Raw genomic sequence first — 13,078 nt, 5'->3', positions numbered from 1 at the left:
CACCCCTAAAGGTTGCCTACACCACAATTTCTCGCTCAGTCTACATTTTGCCGCGACACGTCCGATGCACCTCCATTGTTCCCGTCTCCTCTGGAATATTTTGGGGAAGCAGCATGGGCTCCAGTTTTTTTTTTTTTTTTTTTTGCCCTTCTTCTTCCTGTCCCAACCTCAGCTCTGCCTGCTGCTCTGTGCCTCTCATAGGATATATGCGGAGGATCAGATGCATGCAAGCCAGCTCCTCCCAGCTCTTTGCTCATTCATTACATCCCCATCTCCCATCCCCCTACACAGCCCCTCTCTCTCTCTCTCTCTCTCTCTCTCTTTTTTTTTTTTTTTTTTTTTCCTCTTCCCCTTGCTCCAGTCATCGTCTTGTCTGCATAAGTACAAGGAGGAAAATAGCCAGCACGTTCAATAAGCACTGCCTTTCTTTTTTTTTTTTTCTCTTCTTCCCTATCCTGCTTTCCCCATGTAATGCTTGGGATCTCTAGGACGGAATATTGTTCCTCTGTCTGAGCATGACAAGGACTGCCGACAATCCAAGACTACACAGGCAGCATCAGCACCGCCAGCATCCGAATCATGTTAGCATCCCCCGGAGGTGCCCGCCTCGGATAATAAGTGGGTCTGTTCTCTGCCAGAGAGGCGCACTGACAGCAGGCAAGTAACATTGCACTTTATTTCCCATCTCCCCCTTTTTTTTTTTTTTCGCAGACATGCACAAAAAAAAAAAAAAAAAAACCACGGCGTGCATGCAATCTGTATGCACAACACTCAATGCAGAGCGACCAGAGCCAGCAAAGCTCACGTCCACAACACCGACACCTACAGGTAAAAAAAAAAAACGCTCGTTAATCTACCTGCGTTCGCCAACAGAAAGAAAAAAAAAAAGACGGTCAACCACCACCGGGCGGCTGTAGGGTCGGGGGGGTTTTGCTTTTTTTTTTTTTTTGGGGGGGGTGGTTGTCGCGATCAAGACCCGAGTCGCGGTGTCGGCCGCACACTTTCCGTGTTATTTTCACACACAACAACTGCCTGATTGGATGCAGCGCACGTAACGATGGGAGATGCGGGGTGACAAACACGTGTACTTCATCTGAAGGAGGCATGAGGCTCGATTCGCCAAAGCCGATGCACCACGGGAAGGATCCTCATTAAAAAAAAAAAATAATAATAATAATAATAATGAAAGTCAGTTATTTTTTTTTGTCAAAGTCACCAAGATAAGGATCCTCATTAAAAAAAAAAATAAAAAATAAAAGTCAGTTATTTTTTGGCTGAGCCCAATGAGATTAAAAAAAAAAAAAAAAACGAGAGTCACATGTGCTGAAAAATTAAGATGCTTATCCCTTGCGGTAAAAGCCTTGGGTATGGGGAAGGTGGGCACCGGCTGTACGTGCCCCCCCCCCAGGTCTACACCGACATTGCATGCAGAGATGGGGGTGGGGGGGGATGAAGATGAGGGGGTTCGGTGCCTCTGCTGTTGTGCGTTTCGGAAGCATCTGTCAAAGCGCACCAGCAAAGGGAGTGTGTGTTTTATATTGTGCTTTCACCGACGCGGAGCTGTCTGTGGTTCTGCAACACTGGCTCCTGCAGATCAGACAGGAGAAATGTGCTTCTCAACAGCACTCACAGATTTTTTTTTTTTGTAGAACCATGCCATTTTTTTTTTTTTTGTAGAACCATGCCATTTTTTTTTTTTGTAGAACCATGCCATGTTTTTTATTTTTTGTGGGATCATGCTTTTTTTTTTTTTCTTTTTGACCATGCCATTTTTTTTTTCCTTGTAGGACCATGTTTTTTTTTTTTTTTTGTAGAACCATGCCATGTTTTATTTTTTTGTAGGACCATCCTTTTTTTTTTTTTTTTGACCATGCCATTTTTTTTTCCTTGTAGGACTATGTTTTTTTTGTTTTTTTTTTTTTTTTTAGAACCATGCCATGTTTTTTATTTTTTGTAGGACCATGCCTTTTTTTTTGGCCATGCCATTTTTTTTCCTTGTAGGACCATGCTTTCTTTTTTTTTTTTTTTTTTGTAGAACCATGCCTTTTTATTTATTTATTTTTTTGACCATGCCATTTTTTTTTCCTTGTAGAACTATGTTTTTTTTTTTTGTAGAACCATGCCATGTTTTTTATTTTTTGTAGGACCGTGCCTTTTTTTTTTGACCATGCCATTTTTTTTCCTTGTAGGACCATGCTTTCTTTCTTTCTTTTTTTTTTTTTTGTAGAACCATGCCTTTTTTTTTCCTTGTAGGACCATGCTTTCTTTTTTTTTTTTTTTTGTAGGACCATGCCATTTTTTTTTTTTCCAGATGGGCCCACAATTTTCCACCAAGCAATATAGGACGTGATCTCTGAGTTCTACAGCAAAAAAAAAAAAAAAAAAAAAAAAAAACTTCAGCACCAGCTAAAACCTTAGCAACCTTAGCACGTTGGATGTGATTTCTGCCCATTCGGTTATTGGGGGGGAATATTTTGCCTGTATGGCAAGTTGAGGCTACTGGGGCAGATGTGGGCTGGTTGCAAAGCTCTAGTTGGCATTGAATGTGATTTTGAACCTTGATCACAGATCTCTGCACCTTCGGAGTAGGTGACCTGTAGGTCATCTATATGGCGAACTGGGGCTACTTTAAGGTGGGCAGCTTATGGATGGGGACTGTCTGCAAAGCTTTGGTTGACACTGATTATGCATGGAGACCACAGACCTCTGCTCCTTCACTATATAGGACAATATTGTCTATGCTCCTTCACTATATAGGGGGATTTTACCTATATGCTCCTTCTATGGCAAGCTGGGGCTACCTTAAGTGGGGCAGGTCATGGATGGGGACTGTCTGCAAAGCTCTGGTTGACACTGATCATGCATGGAGACCACAGATCTCTGCTCCTTCACAATATAGGACAATTTTGTCCATTTTCCTTCACTACATAGAGGGATTTTACCTATATGTCACCTATATAGCATGTTTAGGCTAGCCTAAGGTGGGAAGCTTATGGATGGGGACTGGCTGCAAAGCTCTGGTTGACACTGATTATGCACTGGGGACAGCAGATCTCTGCTCCTTCACAATATAGGACAATATTGTCTATGCTCCTTCACTAAATAGCGGGTTTTTACCTATATGCCACCTATATGGCAAGCTGGGGCTACCTTAAGTGGGGCAGCTCATGGATGTGGATTGGCTGCAAAGCTCTTGTTGACACTGGTTATGCACTGGGGACCACAGATCTCTGCTCCTTCACAATATAGGACAATATTGTCTACTATGCTCCTTCACTACATAGGGGGATTTTACCTATATGTCACCTATATGGGATGTTGAGGCTAGCTTAAGGTGGGAAGCTTATGGATGGGGACTGGTTGCAAAGCTCTGGTTGACACTGATTATGCTTGATGATCACAGATCTCTGCTCCTTCACTATATAGGACAATATTACATATGTATATCACCTATAGGGCAAGCTATGGCTACTATAAGGACAACTAATAGATGTGGATTGGTTGCACACTGAATGTGGTGATGAACCATGATCACAGATCTCTGCACCTTCAGTATATTGGAGTAGGTTACCTATATGTCACCTATATGGCAAGCTGGGGCTACCTTAAGCAGGGGCAGCTCATGGATATGGACTGGTTGCAAAGCTACATTGCTTATGCATGATTAAGTATCTCTGCTCCTTCACTATATAGGGGGATATTACCTATAGATCACCTATATGGCATGCTGAGGTTACCTTAAGGTGGGCAGCTAATGTATGGGGACTGGTTTGCAAAGCTCTTGCTGACACTGATTATGCATGATCTCAGCTCTCTTCTCCTTCACTATATAGGAGAACATTACCTATAGATCACCTATATGGCAAGCTAAGGCTACTATAAGGACAGCTAATGGATGGGGAGAGGTTGCAAAGCTCTTGCTGACACTGATTATGCATGGTGATCTCAGCTCTCTTCTCCTTCGCTATATAGGAGAACATTACCTATAGATCACCTATATGGCAAGCTAAGGCTACTATAAGGACAGCTAATGGATGGGGAGAGGTTGCACACTGAATGTGATGATGAACCATGATCACAGATCTCTGCACCTTCAGTATATTGGAGTTGGTTACCTACATGTCACCTATATGGCAAGCTAAGGCTACTTTAGGTAGGGCAGCTCATGGATGTGGACTGTTTGCAAAGCTCTAGTTGACATTGATTATGCATGATGATCACAGATCTCTGCTCCCTCACTATATAGGACAATATTACCTATATATAACCTATATGGCACATTGAGGCTAGCTTAAGGTGGGCAGCTTTTGGATGGGGACTGGTTGCAAAGCTCTGGTTGACACTGATCATGCATGGAGACCACAGATCTCTGCTCCTTCACAATACAGGGCAATATTGTCTATGCTCCTTCGCTACATAGGGGGATTTTACCTATATGCCACCTATATGGCAAGCTGGGGCTAACTTAAGTGGGGCAGCTCATGGATGTGGACTGTTTGCAAAGCTCTAGTTGACAACGATTATGCATAGTGATCCCAGCTCTCTGCTCCTTCACTATATAGGACAATATTACCTATATATAACCTTTATGGCATACCAAGGCTACCATAAGAAGGGCAGCTAATGAATGTGGACTGGTTGCAAAGCTCTTAGTTGACGTTGTCTATGCATGATGATCACCGATCTCCGCTCCTTCACTATATAGGGCAATAGTATAGATTATGGATCACTTATATGGCTAGCTTAGGGCTTCCTAAAGAAAATCAGCGAATAGATGTGGACTGGTTGCAAAGCTCTTAGTTGACGTGGACTATGCGTGGTGATCACAGATCTCTGCTCCTTTCGATATATAGGCCAATAGTACCTATGTATCTCCTATATGGCATAGTGAGGCTACCTTAAGAAGGGCAGCTAATGGATGTGGTGGACTGGTTGCAAAGCTTTTTAGTAGACAGTATCTATGCATGATGATCACAGATCTCTGCTCCTTGGCTATTTAGGAGAATAATACCTATGGATCACCTGTATGGCAAGCTTAGCTACCATAAACAACGTCAGTTAATGGATGTGGGCCGGTTGCAGAGCTCTAGTTGACATTGATTGTGCACAATGGTCACAGATCTCTGCACTTTTGCTACATTGGAGAATATTACCTATACATTATATATAGATATATATAAAAAAACAAAACAAACATATATATATGGCAAGCTAAGGCTGCTATCAGCAGGACAGCTAATAGATGTGGGCTGGTTGCAGAGCTCTAGTTGACGTTGATTGTGTACAACGATCACAGATCTCTGCTTCTCTCCCTATGCAGGAGAATATTACCTATAGATCACCTATATATGGCAAGCTGAGGCCACCTTAAGCAGGGCAGTTAACGGACGTGGGCCGGTTGCAGAGCTCTAGTTGACACCGAATGCGATTTATGCACCACGATGACAGATCCCTGCACATTCCATACATTGGGGGGAATATTACCTATAGATCACCTATATATGGCAAGCTGAGGCTGCCCTCAAGCAGGACAGCTATTGGATGTGGGCTGGTTGCAAGGCTTTAGTTGTGCAGTTGGGGCAGTACTTGCCTTTTGCAGCAACTGAGCCTTGCAAAAAAAGAAAAAAAGAAAAAAAGAAAAAAAAAAAAAAGAAAACAATGGTGAGGCTTCTACAAGGTTACAGTAACACGGACTTTGTGAGTACCATCACCTAAAAAAAAAAATACTTTGTATTTTGTATCCTTTTCTTTCTTTCCTATGTTAGGGGTAAGTCATGTCCCCCTTTAGCATATTATTATTATTATTATTGTTATTATTATTATTATTATTATTATATTATTTCTTTATTTATTTCTTTATTTATTTCTTTATTTTTTTATTTTTTATGTTTTTCACATTTATTTTTCCCTATCATACAGAAATTATACATTTTTTTTCTTGTTCAATATTTTTATTTATTTTAGGTAGATAGATAAATTATTATTATAGTATTTTTTTTTTTTTTTTAACATGATCTTGATTTATTGAGCATCAGCATCTCCTGTGTTGTACAAAAAGCAAGTATTGGAAAGATAATAAAAGAACACAAAAGGTGTATATATATGTACTGTATATACACACATGTACAAAACAGCACCAACCTAGAGCTTGCTTATGCATTAGCAGAGAGAGCCGAAGCCACTACAAACTGGAAGCACTGATCCCAGGCTGGGGGGATGAGCGAGCTGTATGGATGGTTCCTTGCTGTGTAGTGGAGGAGGAAGGAAGCAATGTTGGTTCAGCGACTGGAGAGAGAGAAAAAAAAAAAATAATAAAAAATTAGATGATTAAAAAAACTAAAAAAAAAAAAAACTAAAAAAAAAAAAAAAAGTAAATGCAATAAAAAGGCTGCTGCTGTCATAATAATGATGTGTTGTGGTAATGGATAATAAGAGAATGCAAATATGTAATAATGGCCGGTGCCCTAAAGCTGCACCTAATTTTATAGCCTGACATTTCCCCCAATTAACATTTCAAACTGTATCTAACCTATTCTACCAGACATTATTATATATGGCATTATTATATATGGCATTATTGTATATGGTACTATTATATCTGGCATTATTTTATATGGCATTATTATATATGACATTATTATATATGGCATTATTGTAAGTGGCATTATTGTATTTGGCATTATTATATATGGCATTATTGTATATGGCATTATTGTAAGTGGCATTATTATATGTGACTTTATCAAAGTCATGCAGCATTTATCGGTATATACCTGAACAGAATCAGGTAGCGATATGTCATACAAAGCATCCGGCAGCCTATTGCAGTGGTTGATGTCCTGTGTGTCACTCAGCTGCTACCAGGATACTAGACAGTCTACACAGGTATTAATGAGTACCTTCATTTGTTACCAGTATGGCAGACGTTCTATGCAGCTGTCACTGGTAACTTTCTTTTTGCTACCAGGATAGTAGACATTTTTTTAGGGTATTCATGAGGACCTTCATTTTATAACAGGTTAGTAGACATTCTTTACAGCTATACGTTGATACTTTCATGTGTTGCCAGGATAGGAGACATTCTATACAGGTATTAATGAGTACCTTCATTTGTTACCAGTATGGTAGATGTTCTATACAGCTGTTACTTGTAATTTTCTTTTTGCTACCAGGATAGTAGACATTATTTGGGGTATTTAGACATTCTTTACAGCTATTAGTTGATACTTTAATATGTTGCCAGGATAATAGATATTCTATACAGGTAATAATTGGCACCTTTGTTTGCTACCAAGAGAGTAGACATTCTAGAGGAGGATATTCATGAGTACCTTCATTTGCTACCAAGATAGTGGACAATCTATACAGCTATAAGTTGGTACTGTCATATGCTACCAGGAGAGTAGACATTCTATACAGGTGTTAGTTATAACCTTCATTTGTGACCAGGACAGTGGACATTCTATAGGGTACTAATGGGTACCTTTATTTGTTACCAGGATAGTAGACATTCTTTACAGCTATTAGTTTGTACCTTTTATGTGTATGTTACCAGGATAGTTTAGATTTTATACAGGTATTAATGGGTAGCTTTGTTTGCTCCAAGACCGTAGACAACCTTTAGGGTATTACTGGTCACTTTCATTGGCTACCAGGATAGTAGACATTCTATCCAGCTATAAGTTGGTACCTTCATTGGCTACCAGAATAGTAGACATTCTAAACAGGTATTAATGATTACCTTCATCTGCTACCAAGATAGTAGACGTTCTATATAGGTTCTAATGGGTATCTTGTTATGCTACAAGGATAGCAGACATTCTAATGGGTACCTTTGTTTAGTCCAAGACCGTAGACATTCTATAGGATATTAATGGGCACCTTCATTGTTTTCCAGGAGAATAGACATTGGCTATAGGTTTGCATCTTCATGTGCTACTAGGATAGTAGACATTCTATACAGGTAATATTGAGCACCTTTATTTGCTACCAGGGTAGTTGACATTCTATACAGCTATTAGTTGTGACCTTCATATGCTACCAGGATGGTAGACAGTCTATACAGGTATTAATGAGTACCTTCCTTTACCCGGATAGTAGACATTCCATACAGGTATTTTTGGGTACCTGCATTTGCTCCTAGATAGTACACATTCTGTAGGGTATTAATAGGCACTTTCATTTGTTACCAAGATAGTCGATGTTCTATAGGGTATTAATGGACACATTCTTTTGATTACCAGGATAGTTACATAGTAGGTGAGGTTGAAAAAAGACACAAGTCCATCAAGTCCAACCTATGTGAATATAGGATATAGGATAGGATAGTAGACAATCTATACAGCTATAAGTTGGTACCTTCATATGCTAACAGGATAGTAGACATTTTATACAGGTATTAGTTGCAACCTTCATTGTTACCAGGATAGTAGACATTCTCTACAGGCTCTAATGGGTATCTTCTTATGCTACAAGGATAGTAGACATTCTATAGGGTATTAATGAGTACTTTTATTGGCTTCCAGGACACTAGACAATCTATAAATCTATTAGTTGGTACCTTCAGATGCTACCAGGATAGTAGACATTCCATACAATAATTTATGCGGTACCTTCATTTGCTACCAGGATAGTAGACATTCTTTACAGGTATTAATGAGTACCTTCGTACGCTTCCAGGATAGTAGACATTCTATAGGGTATTAACAGGTACCTTCATATGCTACCAGGATAGCAGACATTCCATACGAATATTAATTGGTACTTCATTTGTTACCAGGATAGTAGACAATCTATACTGTATTACTGGCCACCTTCATATGCTACAGGGATAGTAGACATTCTATAAAGTATTAATGGGCTCCTTTATTGGCTACCAGGACATTAGACAATCTATACAGGTAATAATGAGGTACCCCCATGTGCTACCAGGATAGTAGACTTTCTATACAGGTAATAATGAGTGTCCTCATTTTCTATTAATTAGTTCCTTTCATTTACCAGAATGGTAGACATTCTATACAGCCTTTAGTTGTGACCTTCATTTGCTACCAGGATAGTAGACATTCTTTACAGGTATTAATGAGTACCTTCGTGTGCTTCCAGGATAGTAGACATTCTATAGGGTATTACTAGGTACCTTCGTATGCTTCCAGGATAGTAGACATTCTATAGGGTATTAAAAAGTACCTTCATTTGCTACCAGGATAGTAGACATTGTAAACATATTAAAGAACAATGCTTGATTAGACATGTATTTGTCCAAAAAAAAAAAACACTATTAAAAAAATAGATACCCATTTCTTTTATACTTTGTTATATTGGGTACCAATTGTCCCTAATCCCATTTAAAGGTAGCGGGAACTGGTAAACCCATTCACACCAATAAACACATATGATATCTGGATGCCATACTAGCTATTATAACAAGCTTGATATCTTACATGATAGGAAATGTGGTAGAGCCAATGGAGTTTCTTCGTATAAGTTCATACATGGTTGGGTTCGTTTGACCATAAAAAAAATTGGTACCCAATACTTTTTATACTTTGTTATATTGGGTACCACATGGCGTTTGGCCTATTTATGCCGCGTACACACGGTCGGACTTTTCATCTACAAAAGTCCGACAGCCTGTCCGACAGACTTCCGGCGGACTTTCGGCGGACTTGCAGCAGACTTTCTAAGGAACGGACTTGCCTACACACGACCACACAAAAGTCCGACGGATTCGTACGTGATGACGTACACCGGACTAAAATAAGGAAGTTCATAGCCAGTAGCCAATAGCTGCCCTAGCATGGGTTTTTGTCCGTCGGACTAGCACACAGACGAGCGGATTTCGGGGTCCGTCGTACTTACGACGTAAAGATTTGAAGCATGTTTCAAATCTAAAGTCCGTCGGATTTGAGGCTGAAAAAGTCTGCTGAAAGTCCGGAGAAGCCCACACACGATCGGATTACCAGCCAGCTTTAGTCCGTCGGCGTCCGTTGGACTTTTGTAGACGAAAAGTCCGACCGTGTGTACGCGGCATTATACTTCAATCTGAGTTTTATTAAAGAACTTTATACATATTTAACCTATTTAATGAATGTTTAGAACCACGTGACGGGCAACCCGTGGAAATTGGTAGACCCATTCACCCCAATGGCAACGTTTGACCTCTTTGTGCCATATTAGCTTTTATACCAACCTTGATGTATTACATGTTGGCAAGTTTGATACAACCAGTTAGGTTTCTCATTATAACCTTGTGCATGGTTGGGTCTGTTGGGGCACATATTAAAGAACAATGCTTGATAAGATATTTGTATTTGTCCAATAAATAAATAAATAAATAAATAAATAAATAAAAATATTATCTAAAAAATAAAAAAATAAAAAATGTCAAATAAATAAATAAATAAATAAAAATATTATCTAAAAAATAAAAAAATAAAAAATGTCTATTGTCCAGAATAAAATAAATAATAATAAATAATTTTAATATTTCTATACAATAAAAGAAATTGATACCCATGACTTTTTATACTTTCCTTTTATTGGGTACCAGTTTACAGCTGGTGGGAATTGGTAAACCCATTCACACCAATAAAAACATTTGACCTCTGTGTGCTTATAACAACCTTGATGTATTACAAGATGGCAAACTTGGTATATAACAAGCTCGGTATATTACAAGATAGGAAATATGATCGAACCAATGAAGCTTCTTAGCATAACTTCACGCATGTTTGGCTTAATTGGAGCACATAATCAAGAACAATGCTTGATAAAACACGTGTGTTTGTCCAAAGAAAAAAAAACAACAACAACAAAACCCCCCCCAAAAAGACAACAGCAACAATAAAAAACTGAAAAAATAAAAAATAAAATAAGAAATGTCTGTTTGTCCTCCCCCAAACCTGAAAAGACGACAGCAACAATAAAAACTGAAAAAAATAAAAAATAAAATAAGAAATGTGTGTTTGCCCTCCCCCAAACCCGAAAAGACGACAGCAACAATAAAAACTGAGAAAAAAATAAAAAATAAAATAAGAAATGTGTGTTTGCCTTCCCCCCAAAATAAATAAATAAATAAAATAAATAAATAAATAAATAAATAAATGTGTATTTACCAATAAGAAAAAGAAAAAAAAACTAAAATATATAAATAAGTAAATAAATAAGACCCCCCCCAAAAAAAAAATAGAAAAATCAGATGTGTATTTACCTAATACAAAAAAAGTAAAAACCATAAAAAAAAGAAATGTGTATTTGTCGACAATAAAATAATACAAATTAAAACAAACAATAGATACTCATTACTTTTTTTAAACTTTGTTAGATTGGGCACGTCATGCCCTGTAACCCATGCCCTAACCCATGGGAATAATTAAACCCATCCACACCAATAAAAAAATAAAAAAAATCACAATGAAGTAAAAAAAAAAAATAAAACAAATTTGACCTCTGGGTGCTATACCAGTTGTTATAATGACCTTGATATATTACATGATAGCAAGTGTGGTACAACCAATGAAGCTTCATATTATATCTTTATTGGGTCTATTGGGGCACATATTAAAGAACAATGTGTATTTGTAACTAAAAAACTAAAAAAAGAAAGAAATTGTCTATTGTCCAGAAGAAGATAACACAAATTAAAAGAAATGCAGCAAAAGAAAGTGATACCCATTATTTTTTTTTATATTTTGTTTTATTGGGTACCACGTGTTCCTTAACCAGATTACAGCTGCTTAGCATAACTTCATGCATGTTTGGCTCCATTGGAGTGCATATTAAAGAACAGTGCTTGGTAAGACATGTGTATTTGTCAAAAAAAAAAAAAGAAAAAGCTACAATAAAAACGAAAATAAATAAATAAGTAAATAAATAAGAAATGTCTGTTTGTCCCCAAACCCCCCCCCACCAAAAAAAATAAAAAATACAAATATAAAAATCAGATGTGTATTTACCCAATAAAAAAAAGTAAAAATTAGAAAAAAAAAATAACAAATGTGTATTTGTCCAGAATAAAATAATACAAATTAAAACAAATAAAAATAGATACTTATTACTTTTTTAATCAATACTATGTTGGATTGGGTACTGCATGCCCTGTATCCCATCCCTTAACCTATGGGAATCGTTAAACCCATTCACACCAATAAAAACATTTGACCTCTGGGTGCCATACCAGCTATCATAATGACCTTGACGTGTGGTACAACCCATGAAGCTTCTTATCATATCATAATACATGATTGGGTCTATTGGGGCACATATTAAAGAGCAATGTGTATTTTCTAAAAAAAAAAAGAAAAAAAAAAAAAACTATTGAAAATTATAATAAAAATAGATAACCATTAGGTTTTTTATACTTTCTCATGTTGGGTAGTACACGTCCCGTAACTCATTGAAGTTGGTAAACCCATTCACACCAATAAAAGCATTTGACCTCTGAGTGCCATACTAGCTATTACAACAACCTTGAAATATTACATTAGCAAATTTATGTCAACCAATGAGGCTTCTTATTGTATCTAAATACATGACTGGGTCTATTGGAGCAAAGATTAAAGAACTGTGTATTTGTAAAAAAAAAAAAAAATCTATTACTTTATTTTTAGTCTTTGTCACGTTGGGTATTACATGTCCCGTAACCAATGGAAATTGGTAAACACATTAAACTCAATAAAAACATTGGACCTCTGGGTGCCATACTAGCTACACTATATTACCAAAAGTATTGGGACACCTGCCTTTACACGCACATGAACTTTAATGGCCTCCCAGTCTTATCCCGTAGGGTTCAATATTGAGTTGGCTCCGCCCTTTGCAGCTATAACAGCTTCAACTCTTCTGGGAAGGCCGTCCACAAGGTTTAGGAGTGTGTCTATGGGAATGTTTGACTATTCTTCCAGAAGAGCATTTGTGAGGTCAGGCACTGATGTTGGACCCCAAAGGTGTTCTATCAGGTTGAGGTCAGTCAAGTTCCTCCACCCCAAACTCACTCATCCATGTCTTTATGGTCCTTGCTTTGTGCACTGGTCCAAATCATTTGGTGGAGGGGGGATTATGGTGTGGAGATGTTTTT

At 37.8% G+C, this 13,078-nt stretch overlaps 1 protein-coding gene across 4 annotated transcripts in view; it reads left to right on the top strand.

Annotated features, from left to right (window-relative positions):
- The first annotated feature begins 335 nt into the window (after positions 1–335).
- BRINP1 (BMP/retinoic acid inducible neural specific 1) overlaps positions 336–13,078 on the top strand; it is a 286,234-nt gene continuing 273,491 nt past the window's right edge. Inside the window, exon 1 of one of the 4 annotated variants that reach the window (XM_073600696.1) lies at positions 336–657. The gene's annotated coding sequence lies outside the window, so the exon portion shown is untranslated. Of the gene's footprint in view, positions 658–710; positions 829–6,763; positions 7,019–13,078 lie in introns of those variants that run through there. The other 3 variants (XM_073600693.1, XM_073600694.1, XM_073600695.1) reach the window with 3 other exon arrangements.

This window comes from Aquarana catesbeiana, linkage group LG09, assembly GCF_042186555.1.
Source record: "Aquarana catesbeiana isolate 2022-GZ linkage group LG09, ASM4218655v1, whole genome shotgun sequence".
NCBI lineage: Eukaryota > Metazoa > Chordata > Amphibia > Anura > Ranidae > Aquarana > Aquarana catesbeiana.
Note: the sequence above shows the minus strand (reverse complement) of the source record. Positions and strands in the feature narration are given on the sequence as shown.